Below are 13887 nucleotides of genomic sequence, written 5' to 3'. Positions count from 1 at the left end.
GTGTTCCGCCTGCTGCCGGCGGTGTCTGTTGTGCAACGTAACCATTGCTTCCGTCATTCCCTTGTTCTGCTCCTCTTAGCTGGTCGGAACACACTAATGCAGGTGTGAACATAGGGTGTATTCACACAGTGCGTTTTTTTCACCAGACGGGCAAAAACGGCATAAAAAAACACATGCATTTTTCGATGCGCTTTTCAGCCGTGCGGTCAAAACCACACTGTGTGAAGACACCCTTGGCCGAGCGAGTGGTGCACAGACTCATAGGGTATGTGCACACGACTTGTTTTTTGGCCTGTAAACGTCACGAAAAACTGCTGAAAAATCGGAAGCAGAACACCCCCAAACATCTGCCCATTGATTTCAATGGGAAATACGGCATTCCGTTTTTTTACGCCTCATTTTCAAAAAACTGCGCGTAAAAAGGCGCCTGCGAAAAAGAAGTGCATGTCACTTCTTGGGACGTTTTTGGAGCCGGTTTTCATTGACTATAGAAAACCAGCTCCAAAAACGGCCGTGAAAAACGCGTGTTTGCTTAAAAAAGTCTGATAATCAGGAGCGGTTTTCCCTTGAGAGCAGCGCCGTATTTTCAGACGTTTTTGAGTTTGCATGTGCACATGCCCTAAGGGTATGTTCACACGCAGCGAGCAAAACGTCTGAAAAGACGGCGCTGTTCTCAAGGGAAAACCGCTCCTGATTATCAGACTTTTTTTTAACAACTCACGTTTTTTACAGACATTTTTGGAGCTGTTTTTCAATAGAGTCAATGAAAAACGGCTCCAAAAACGTCCCAAGAAGTGACATGCACTTCTTTTGACGAGCCGTCATTTTACGCGCCATATTTTGACAGCGACGCGTAAAATAAAGGCTCGTGGGAACAGAACATCGTAATTCCCATTGCAAGCAATGGGCAGATGTTTGTAGGCGTATTAGGGGCGTTTTTTCAGGCGTAATTCGAGGCGTAAAACGCCCGAATTACATCTGAAACCACTGCGTGTGAACATACCCTTAGACTTTACGATTAATCCCTTTCACGTGGCGGCTGTAGTGAGTGTCTGTGCCAGCTTCATCAGAGGGATGGCAGCACGAGACCACTTCAGTAATCCTGCAGGAGACGGCCGGTGTTTGCCCACATCGCACTATGGCATACTTCTCTATTTTGTAAACATAATAAAGCTTTTCTTTATAATCTAATCTCGCTGGTTGTTTTATGTTCTGTGTTTTTCGGTTTTTAACTGACCTTTGTCTTTATTCGATCGTCCAGATAATTTATCTCAAGTTTTATTATCCGGTTTCCACAGAGAATGTAATGGAATTTTAGGTGCAAAATACCTGATGTAGGTGTCATTTACGGTGTTAAATATCGCGTTACGGTGACAATTTCTCTGTGTAAAGGCCGTATTACGCTGGCCGATTTTTGTCCAATGCTGCGAGCGCCGATCAACGGGAGCCCATTGATCGGCGCTCTTTTGCTCCAGTCACAAGGAGCTAGTATGGGGACGAGCGTTCGTTATTCTGATCACTCGTCCCCGTACATTATTATCATGTTGGCAGCTCGTTGCGTTTACACAGGGAGACGCGCTGCCAACAGCGATAATATTTTAGTGTTTTGAAACGGTCCAATCAGCTGATGAACGAGCGTTTTCTCGTTCATCTGCTGATCGCTGCCGTGTTTACACAGGGCAGTTATCGTCAATGAGCGTTCTATGAACGATCGTTTCCCCGATAATTGTTAAGTGTAAAACCCCCTTAATAAGGATGTATCTGTCCCCTCCCGAGGGGGGAAAGGATGACAGTAAGGCTGGGTTCACACACCCTATTTACGGACGTAATTCGGGCGTTTTAGCCCCGAATTACATCCGAAAATACGGCTCCAAAGCGTCGTCAAACATCTGCCCATTCATTTGAATGGGTCTTACGATGTTCTGTGCAGATGGTCATTTTTTTTACGCGCGGCTGTCAAAAGACGGCGCGTAAAAAAGACGCCTGCGTCAAAGAAGTGCCTGTCACTTCTTGAGACGTAATTGGAGCCATTTTCCCTTTTCTCCATAGAAAAACAGCTCCAATTACGTCCGTAATGGACGCTGCGAAAAACGCCTGCACATGCCATTACGGCTGAAATTACGGAGCTGTTTTCTCCTGAAAACAGCTCCGTAATTTCAGGCGTATCGGACGTGTACGTGTGAACATACCCTATAGGCCATTTTACACAGGGTGATAACTGGCCGCATGATCGCTCCCAATCATTGCCCAATGTAAACATGCGCAGTAATGAAATGACAAGCCATAAAACGCTCATTTGGCATTGATCTTATATATTATGCGGGCATAAAGGTTATCGCTTGTTGGCACCGCACCCCCTCATGTAAACAGTATGGGCTGCTGACAATAATTTAAAGAGCAGGAACAAATGATCGTATGAACCCCCCCGATCGTTGATACATGAAAATAAAAGAGTAAACGAGCGCCGATGAACTTCCTATATCGTCCTTTGTCAATCCACGCTCGCTACCGGAATATAAAAGGACCTTAAAGATGGATTTGCGCTGCTTTTGCAGTGTACGTTGGAGGTATACACTGGAACCATTTCCTGACATGTAACTAAATTTCCTATAGATTCCCATGTTTTGTTTTGTTTTAAAAAAAAGTATTCCGCACAGTATAGGTTTGTTGTTTTTGTTTTATGCAGGATGCCTTTGTATGGAAGAGCACAGCAAACTCCCCGGCTCCATACAGTTGGGGAAAAAAACCTGGCGCTTTCCCTGCACAGACTGCAAACGCAATGTGAATTCAGCCTAACACATGACTGCAGGATTATACTACACGGTGTCTATTTGTAGTCTGTAACCATGGAGACGCATAGATCTGCATAGGAGCTGTATGTACAAAACTGTAGGATATTAATAATCAAGACTATTAGCAAAGTTGCTACATTTTAGAGCAAAAAAAAAAAATACCAAATGGCTCCAGAAGTGTACATAGCTTTCAAGCTTTATTTGCATAATTCTGGAAGATCCCCTTAAAGGGAATGTGTCGCTAGAAAAATATATATATTTTTTTGTTAAACTGTTAGTATATAAATGATTACACATTGTTCTAATTTTATTAATTTTTTCACAAGTCAGGAAATATTATAAATTAGATTCTAATTTATAACATTTCCATGTGCTGGTCACTAGAGGGAGCAATTCCCAAAATTGCAGCATTGGCATGTGGTAAAGCAACCTCATTGCTTTATGCTACAAAATTGGAGAAGACACACTCGCTCTAGTGTCCTCAAATGCCAGGAGAAAGGAGGGGGTTGAATGAGGAGGATTAGATACAGTGGTAATCACACAGTATAACACGAACATAATACACACATCACATACACAAACATAACTTACCTGCTCCTGCCGCCGCCGCTCCCTCTGCTCCTAGTCCTTGCTTCTGAACATATGGACGTAAGCCGCGACCGGAAGTAGTAATCTTACTGTCCGGCCGCGGCATCCGGTCCACATGAAAACGGCGCCGGATGTCGCCCTGCCGAAGACCTTCCTTTTGGACTGTGGGAGCGGCACATAAAGAAATGGAAAAAAAATGGCAGCCCCCATAGAGAAGTAAAAGGAAGAAAAAAGTACAACAAAAAAACACAAATAAATAAAATTTATTTTAATGACATACTAAAAGCAATAACATTAAAAAAAATAAAAATTTCATGACACCTTCCCTTTAATTCTCTATGAATGCTATTTTCAGAAAAGGCATGGGCAGGAGTGAGGGAAAACTGTGAGCAGTACTAAATGAGACCTTTAACAGACCCCTAAGGACCAGAGGCCACTCCCTCAAATGCCTAGAGATTAAAGTCTCTTCCAAAAACTTCCTGGATTTAACTGGATTTTCCTCCATACTTTTTCATATATATCTTATAGAATTTGTACATCAAACCTTTGTTAATATGGGATATCAATATTAATTTGACAAAGTCTGGGACATCCACAATCATAACTGAGCTCTGATCCTCCAAGCAAAACGCTTGATGTAACGGAGCAACGTAAAACCACCCTCCTTTTCCCAGATCACATTTTTTATCCAGAGTCCTGAAATCCAGCAAGGCCCATCTCTGTACTATTTGCTCAATATAAATGATACCTTTTCTCTCTCAATATTTAAAATTTGAGATCTTATTCAGTTCCGGGAATTAGATATTTCCCCATATTGGGATAAAACCAAATCTCCCATCTATCGTCCATTTATATTTAATGTCCCACCATAATTTGTCCATCATAGCGAAAGTCGGACATTTCCTAAATGGGTCTCTCTGAAACATTCCAATTTCAAGCTGTCGAAAAAGATTAAAGGGAAGGTGTCATGATTTTATTTTTTTAAATTATATTGCTTTTAATAAAATATAAACAAAAATTGTATTTATTAGTGTTGTGACTTTTTACTGTATTCAAACTTTTACTTCTCTATCGATTAACGACATATACAGAGATGGAATGCGGCACATACAACCCCATAGAGAATGCGAACGGGAACCGTTCCATTCTCAGAAGCGCACGCCGTCTGTGTGGGAACGGCGCATGCGCCGCTCCCACACAGACCAAAATGAAGCTCGTTCGTAGAGCGAAATCCGGCGCCATTTTCATGTGAACCGGAAGCCGCTGCCAGACAGTAAGATGACGACTTCCGGCCGCGGCTTCCGGCCATATGTTCAACGAAGCGAAGGCGCAAGGAATAGGAGGGTAGACCAGCGGAGGCGGCGGCAGGAGCAGGTAATTTATGTTTGTGTATGTGATGTGTGTATTATATTCGTGTATGTTTGTGTGATACTGTCTGCTGAGCCCTGTATCTAATCCTCCTACACTGTGCAGTCGCTCAGAAAATCGCGGCAGACAGTGTAGGAGGTTTGAAGTCATTCAAACCCCTCCTTCTCCTGGCACTAGCCAGAAGAAGGGAGGGGTGATTGTGTGTGGACACTAGAGGAGAGTGTGTCTACCCCAAATTTGCAGCGTAAATCAATGAGGTTGCTTTACCACAGTGACCATGCTGCAATTTTGGGAACTGCTCCCTCTAGTGGCCAGCACATGGAAATGTTATAAATTAGAATCTAATTTATAATATTTCCTGACTTGTGAAAAAAACCACCAGGCCTCCATTTTTAACAGGGTATTTCATGTATTCAAGATTCATTCTTGGTTGTCTCCCCCTCCATACCAACTCTTGAAATAAACCTTCAAACTTTTTAAAGATCTTCTCTGGGTTATATATATTGGAGAATTTCCTACAATATACAATATCTGGGGAAGAAGGATCATTTTAATTAGTGAGACTCTTCCTGAAATCGAGAAGGACATTTTTTTTCCAGACATGAATCTGTTCTTGAACCTCGGCCATCAATGTCTCCACATTCAGTTTGATAAACATATTTTTGGTCACCTGTATCCACAGATATTTTATATGTTGACCCTCAACTACTGGAATCTGCCCAAAAGGAAAATTGTTTATTTGATCTACCATCACACATGCTGTTTTATCCCAGTTAATTCTAAGCCCAGAAAACAATCCATAATACTCAAATTTTTCAATGGCTTCGTTTATGGACGAAAGGGAACCCATATATAGCAGAACATCATCTGCATAAAGGGATATTTTTTCAACCATTCCTCCATGTTCAAAGCCAACTATGTCCCTATCCTCTCATATAACAACTGCCAAAGGCTCCATTATCAAAGAAAAAAGGAAAGGCAATAAGGGGGCCTCGCCTTGTATCAGGTTCTATTTTAAAATCCCCTGAAACTAAGCCATTAATCGTTACTCGAGCTCTTGGGTTAGCATCTAAAAGTTTTATCCATGATATAAATTTAAGACCAAAGCCCATCCTCTCCAGGACTGCCCGCAAGAAATTCCATTCAACCGTATAAAATGCTTTACAAGCATCGAGTGACAGTATCGTCCTTTCCCCTGAATTGGATGGTTCCACCTGGAGGTTCATACACAATCTCCTTATATTGTCAGATGTGGATTTATTTGGCATGAAACCACATTGGTCTTCATGAATTAAATAAGTACTGACCTTCGCCAGTCTATTTGCTAAGATCTTGGCCAAAATATTAACATCTGTGTTGATCATTGAGATTGGTCTATATGATTCTATTTTGATTGGATTTTTTCCTGGTTTTAGGATGAGCATGATCAATTCCTCCCTCATTGAGATAGACAATTCTCCACCCTTTTTAAGATTATTCCATAGATCAATCAGTCTTGCTCCCAACACCTCAATGTATTGTGCATAAACCTCGAAAGGTAGGCCACCCAACCAAGGGGATTTATTCCTGGGAGCGTTCCTAATAGTCAACCTTCACATCCAGCACTGTAATCGGGGCCTCTAACATATCTACCTGTTCTTATTGGAGTCTTATCAACGGAGTGGTCCCGAAAAATTTGCTTATCACTTAGCTCTCATATTTCTTTGGATTCGTAAATATATGTATAGTGACTGGCAAATTCTTCAAATATTAATTTGGAATCTTTCATGAATTCCCCCTTAGAATTTTCAATTGCCCCCACAAGTTTCTGGCTACTCTGATTCTGGATCATTGGTGCTAAAAGTCTCCCTGGTAGGTCTGCTTCCAAGAAAAAAATTCGATTCTGATATATTATATTTCTACTGGCTCTGGCTTTCAAAATATCCCTATAAGTTGCTTGAGCTTTTTCCCATTTTTCTAAATTTTTTTCCCCTCACCATTAGAACAGAAAATCATTCTCCTCCCGTATCACCTCCTCAGCGGCATCCTTTTCCACCTTCATCAATTTTTTTTTTTTTGTAATCCCAACAGTTCCATTCAAAATTAGCCCTCGGATAACTACCTTTGCCGAGTCCCACACCACCTGGCCAGCTGCCGAACCCTCGTTCTCCTCAGATAACAAAGTGAGTTCCTCTTTAAAGGGAAGGTGTCACGAAATTTTTTTATATGTTATTGCTTTTATGTCATTAAAATAAATTTTATTTATTTGTGTTTTTGTGTTGTACTTTTTTATTTTTTCTTTCTTAAACTTCTCTATGGGGGCTGCCATTTTTTTTTCATCTCTGTATGTGTCGATTAACGACACATACAGAGATGGAATACGGCACATACATCCCCATAAAGAATGTGAACGGGAGCCGTTCCATTCACGATAGTGTACGCCGTCTGTGTGGGAACGGCGCATGCGCCGCTCCCCCACAGTCCAAAAGGAAGGTCTTCGGCAGAGCGACATCCGGCGCCATTTTCATGTGGACCGGAAGCTGCGGCCTGACAGTAAGATGACTACTTCCAGTCGCGGCCTCCTTCCATATGTTCAGAAGCAAGGACAGGGAGCGGAGGCAGCGGCAGAGACAGAGACAGCGGCAGGAGCAGGTAAGTTATGTTTGAGTATCTGATGTGTGTGTATGTTCGTGTTATACTGTGTGATTACCACTGTATCTAATCCTCCTACACTGTGCATTCGCTCAAAAAATGGCGGCACACAGTGTAGGAGGTTTGAACATTCAACCCCCTCCTTTCTCCTGGCACTAGCCAGGATAAAGGAGGGGGGATTGTTTGAGGACAGTAGAGCGAGTGTGTCTTCTCCAATTTTGCAGCATAAAGCAATGAGGTTGCTTTACCACATGCCAATGCTGCAATTTTGGGAATTGCTCCCTCCAGTGACCAGCACATGGAAATGTTATAAATTAGAATCTAATTTATAATATTTCCTGACTTGTTAGAACAATGTGTAATTATTTATATACTATATACTAACTGTTTAACTAAAAAAAAAATTCTAGCGAAACATTCCCTTTAATTTTACGATGGTTCAGCGTTGCAAACCACATAGTATTTACTCTAAATATATTGCTCTTATACTTCTGCCCTTCTCTTAATAGCACTGTTAAAGGTGAATGGTCAGATATACCCCGTGCTTCGTATTTAACCCTAATCATTTCCTGAAATGCCTTTTTATCATAACCTGTCATTTACAGCGTGATCTCGCAAGATTACGCTTTGCTCTGCTGTAAATACCACAGAAACGTTAGCGAAATGTCGGGATTGTGAATAGACATCCCGTCCTGGCTGGAAGGAATGTCTATTTACTGTCTAAACACTTCAGTAACGTTAATGTGTCAGAATAAGACAGCACATACTGATCTAGCAGGATCCCTATGCGCTGACTAAATGAATGGGGAGAAGTGTAAAGCTACAATCATAAAGTGGTAAAAATAGATCGTTTTTCTAAATAAAAAAACACTGGAGATAGAGCACTTATAATGTGGTGACATAGCCTCTTTAATTAGCATCTGTCTTGTTCTATTCCCTGGGATAACCCGCCCTGAGGATAAAATGTCCATCAGACTAGGGGGCCCGGTATCTGTCACCTCCAAGAACGTCATGCTGTTCTCAGCCCTCTCCTCAGAATCTGCAGTTGCTCCTGCTTGGCTCATACCCTCTTTATTTTTACTGTCCACTGCCCCTAATGCCTCTTCACAGATATTTACATTGCCTTTCCCTCCTTCACCCCCTAGGGGCGTTCTTTTAGAAATAGTTGCGGGAGACATTAGTGTAAACTTGCATAGCTTGGCAGCTGCTGCCTCCCTGACTGACTTTTTATTGCTCTTTTAACCGCCACCGGGGTAGTGACTGGGGTAGAGATTGGTTATTTACCCCTTTTTTAGCTGCAGTCTGCCGTGTCATTTTAACACTTTCCTCCACACACAGTAGACCAGTTGATCCAAAACCTTAATTTCTGAACCTTCGCTCAGAACAGGCAGATAGGGCCAAGTCGCTCAAGTACATCTTTTTGCCAGCTCAGACAACAAGTGGTAGTTATATCCCAGAGGCAGAACCTTCATATGTATCCGGTTGCTCCTCGGCGTCACCGCACCAATACAGTCCGTCTATGTTCCTCACCATACACATAGGGTTTAGATATAAAAAACACCATCCCTCATCAACCATGGAAAATGGCTTCTCACCCTTACACCTCTTGCACAAGACCGTGTTTGCGTCGTGAAAAACGGTTTGAGTGTCGGCTGGATTTCTCAACCTGACCACGGTACAGGTAAACGGGACTCCTGGCATCAGACATTTTTTGATGCTAGGTGTCCCTGCCTCCCCACGGAACTGCTATTCCGTACTGTATCATTTTGTTCAGTACAGAACAGCAGTACCGTGGGCAGTCAGAGACTCCTAGCATCATAAATGTCTATGATGGAAGGAGTCCCGTTCACCTGTACCGCGGTTGGGCCGGGAAATCTGTCCGACACGCGGACCGTTTTTTACTGTCCGAACTCAGTCGTGTGCAAGAGGTGTTCTGAGCCGAGCAAATAGTCCCACAATGTAATGACAGCTTTTATATATTACTACTTAGCTTTGGTATGCCTTTAGTTAAGTTACAGAGTGGATGGAGAATAGTTGTAGAATAGCCAGACAGTAGCAGACTATCGCAACCTCCAGTCTCCAGACCTCTAACTTCTGAGGTGTTTAATGGAGCCACAGCAACAGTAGGAAAGAGGACAGCATGGGTGAGCAAAGGAAGAGGGCAGCTTCGGAAGCGGCGTTATCATCACATGAGAGTCAATTGGCAGTCACCGCTGTCCCCAGGAAAGTTTAAGTATAAGAATTGTTTTGCTTTTTTTATGTGTTACTAATTATTTTTGTGTGTTTTGTGTTTTTTTACAAGTTCAGTTGTTGGACTACTTCAGATTCGAGGACTATAATCGTTTTTGATTATACACACACTTGGTGAGTTTGTTATTCATTATTATTTTTTGTTTATTCGGACTGCTTATTGATGTACCAGTCCCTCAAAACTTATATAGTTCTATGCATAAGCACCTAGGTGGTGTGAATGTGATTTTAAATGACACTGCTTTATTATACACAGATCCTTTTAAACTGTTTTTGTATTAATCACATTTTTTATTACTGTTGACTCTGTGAGTCCTTAAATACTCCTGTACTGCTGTGTTCACTATGCTTGAGAAAGGTCCTGCTGGACTGAAACGTTGCACGGGTGATTAAAAAGCTGACATATGTTGGAAGTGCTGTCTCCTCGTCTATTCTGTCTATCTGATATTGGGGACCGCGGATCCGGTCCTATCGATGTGTGCACCCACTTGTGGTCCAGTGCTGTGGTAATTTTCTGCTTTGGATATATCCTCAGGATAGGCCATCAATAGCTGATGGCTCGGGGTCCGACTCCTGGGACCCCCGCCAATCATCTGTTTTGAAGGAGGTACATCGCTCGTACGAGCCCTGCTTCCCCTTCATTTCCCTTACTTGCTCACACTGTAAATCGCTGACACGTCCGTGTCGGCAATTCACAGTGTGAGAAAGTGAGCGGAATGAAGGGGAAGTAGCGCTCGTACGAGCGCTGCACCCCCTTTAAAACGGCTAATTGGTGGGGGTCCCGGGAGTCGGACCCCGACCCATCAGCTTCAGCAGACAGTAATATTAAACTTACCCTACTCTTCGACCACAGCGAAGGTCCTGACTCCATCCAGGGTCGGGATGTTGTGACGTCATGCTCTGCGCACAGCGCTGTAACGTCAGAATCTGTGCTGCGCTCTGGAAATAGAGGGGTTAGTAACTGGGACCCGTGTAGTTTATTACATAGGCCCCAGTTACTATAGTACATTTTTATTGATGTGGTGCGTGGGGCCGTGGGCCCCCCTGGCTTCGGTTACGCCACTGCTCATAGATATTCCACAATCAACTGTGTGTGGTATTATTGTAAAGTGGAAGCCTTTAGGAACCACAAACTCGGCAACATATAAAGTTAGAGCGGGGTCGCCGAATGTTAAGGCGCATAGTGCATAAAAGTCGCCAACCCTCTGCTGACTCAAAAACTGCAGAGCTCCAAACCTCCTCTAGCATTAACATCTGCACTAAAGCTGTGCGCCGGGAGCATGGCCGCCATCAGGGCAATGCTGGCGGTACTGACGTCAGGGGCCCGGTCATAAATGTGAAAAAACGGGGGCCCGTGCTCCACTGCTGGAATTCATTTGCTCACGGGCCCTTATGATTTCACTTTGGTGAAAGGAACAGGTTCCATCATGGAGCCGGGGCCCATTCTTTGCATCAAAGTAAAATCATAAGGGCCCGCTATTCACATAGTGCCCGCCCCTCCTCCTCCACAGTAGCGGCGTGACAGCGCGTGTGGAGGAGACAAGGAGGCGAGACGTCATGAAGGCAGCGGGATGTTTGAATGCAGTGGAGGCGACAAGCAGCAGCAGCAGCAGAAGACCTCTGACACAGTGAGTACAGTATGCAATGTCTGTGTCACTATGTGATGTCTGTGTCAGTATGTAATGTCTGTCAGGCTGCTTCTGCTGTTGCCCGGAGCCTCCTCACATCACATCCCCCCATAAAAAGCAATGTTACCCATGTCGGTACTATACCCTCTCAACTCTGCTTCATATTCTTGTATCACTAGCAGCAGTTCTTACCTCTTATCTCCTGCGCTGTGTAGCAGAGGGAGAAGACAGGTTTATTGTCCCATACGCAGCACAGGAGATAAGAGCCCTCTTAGAGCTGCTAATGATACAATGCGGTGCTTCAGTGTCCGGAGGATGTCATACAGTCCTGGGTAAGACACTTGCTTTCTATGTGGGGGTGGGAGGGGGTTAGATGACAATGGGGACAGGAAGATGATGGTGTAGTGGGTAGGAGATAATAATGGAGCGTGGATGACACTGAAGGAGACATTATACTAGGAGGATGATAACTGGGGGAAAGGAGGATATCTGAAGGGAGGGGTAGAGGAAGGAGAGAGGATACCTGGGGGAGGGGAAGAGATCTTAAAGGCTATTTACACCTCTTTTTATTATAGAAAAAAGTGTTTTATGAAACTTTGTAAATACTTTTTATTAAAAATTATTTTTACTTTTGGAGATACAGCTGCTTAGTATCCTGTATACAGAGCGGCTGTATTGTGCGCTGAGACCTGAATCCGTCAGGTCCAGGGGACTGACGGATTCAGTGTCGGCAGGTCAGGATCCACCTGTTATCGATCAAATCTAAATTATGAATAGAGACACGCAGGACCCGCTGACATTGAACCCGTCAGTCCCGCTGACCTGACAGATAAATATTTCAGTGCATGATACAGCTGCTCTGTATACAGGATACAAAGAAGCTGTATCTCATAAAGTAAATATAATTTTTAATAAAAAGTATTTACAAAGTAGAACCAAACAGACTGGTAAACTGGTAAACCCCCCACCTCCCTCATGTTGATAGTGCCATACAGCCCCCCACCTCCCCTTGCAGATCGTGCCATACAGCCCCCACCTCCCCCTTGTAGACAGTGCCCCCAAACAAACAAAAAAAGTTGTACTCACCTAGGCCCCGTTCCCACGATGAACTGAGCTGCTCCACGTCGTGATCCTGTAGCCTAGTACAGAGTTTCCCAACATTTTCGAACTCGAGGCAGCACTGGAAAAGTAAAATTTCCTCACGCCACCCCTACCAAAAATTGTTTAGAGAAAGACAGAAAACGGCTAAAAACAAGCACTACACTAGTAGGGTATGTTCACACAGCTTTTTTTGTAAGGCAAAAAAAATCTGACTCAAAATTCCTTCAGGAACTGACAGCGTTGTTTGACCTTTTTTTTTTGCGTTTTATTTAAGCCGTTGAAGCGAAAGCAAAAGACGCAGGCAAAAAAACACCAAACGAGCGACGCAGAAATTTTTTGCCTCCTATTAATTTCAATTGGAGGTCAGAGGTGGAAACCACTTAATGACCATCAGCCCCCCTCACAGTAAAATGACCATCAGCCCCCCTACATTAAAATGACCATCAGCCTGTCACTCACAGATTCCCCTTGTAGGTAGTGCCACACAGCCCCCTTGTAGGTAGTGCCACACAGCCCCCTTGTAGGTAGTGCCACACAGCCCCCTTGTAGGTAGTGCCACACAGCCCCCTGTAGGTAGTGGCACACAGCCCCCTTGTAGGTAGTGCCACACAGCCCTCTTGTAGGTAGTGCCACACAGGCCCCTTGTAGGTAGTGCAACACAGGCCCCTTGTAGGTAGTGCAACACAGGCCCCTTGTAGGTTGTGCCACACAGCCCCATTGTAGGTTGTGCCACACAGCTCCCTTGTAGGTTGTGCCACACAGCTCCCTTGTAGGTTGTGCCACACAGCCCCCTTGTAGATTGTGCCACACAGCCCCCTGGTAGGTAGTGCCACACAGCCCCCTGGTAGGTAGTGCCACACAGCCCCCTTGTAGATAGCACCACCCTTCATGTAGATAGCGGCACTGTAGCTCCCTGAAGGTGTGGAATCCCCCTGTGGCCGGGGATTCTGCTCCTGGAGCGCTCCGCTTGAGGTCTCTGTTCATATATGGACAGTGACATGAGGGGCAACTCCTGAAGCAGAATCCCCGTCCACAGCATTGCTGACACTGTGACCGGGGATTCCACTCCAGGAGAAGCCCCTGTTGTCTGTGTCCATATATGGACAGACATTAAGCGGAGCACTCCAGGAGCGGAATCCCCGGCCACAGGGGGATTCCGCTCCTTCAGGGAGCTACAGCGGCGCTAGTAGATTGCAGAGCAGGGAGATACCTCCGTGCTCTGCTATAGTGCGTGCCGGCCAAGGGGTGGCCTGTTCTGACGGGTGCCGCAGGCGCCCTCATGCCTGGTGTCTCCACCCATGCCACTTTCTGTTCTCCCAGAAATCCCCTCCTCCTTCCCCCACCGAGCCCTGGCACTTAGTCTCTTCACCTTGCCCCCTGATACCCACCAGCTGTCTCTGCCCTGCCCCTCCATAGAGACCCTACTAGTTTGCTTTTCACCGCTGCCCTACCTCCCACTCCTTTACTTTGTGCCTGCCCCAATAGTGAGGGGGACCCCAGACTCCTTGGCTGTATGGGGCCCAGAAATT

The sequence above is a fragment of the Rhinoderma darwinii genome, chromosome 3 (assembly GCF_050947455.1).
Source record: "Rhinoderma darwinii isolate aRhiDar2 chromosome 3, aRhiDar2.hap1, whole genome shotgun sequence".
In the NCBI taxonomy this organism is placed as follows: Eukaryota; Metazoa; Chordata; class Amphibia; order Anura; family Rhinodermatidae; genus Rhinoderma; species Rhinoderma darwinii.
Note: the sequence above shows the minus strand (reverse complement) of the source record.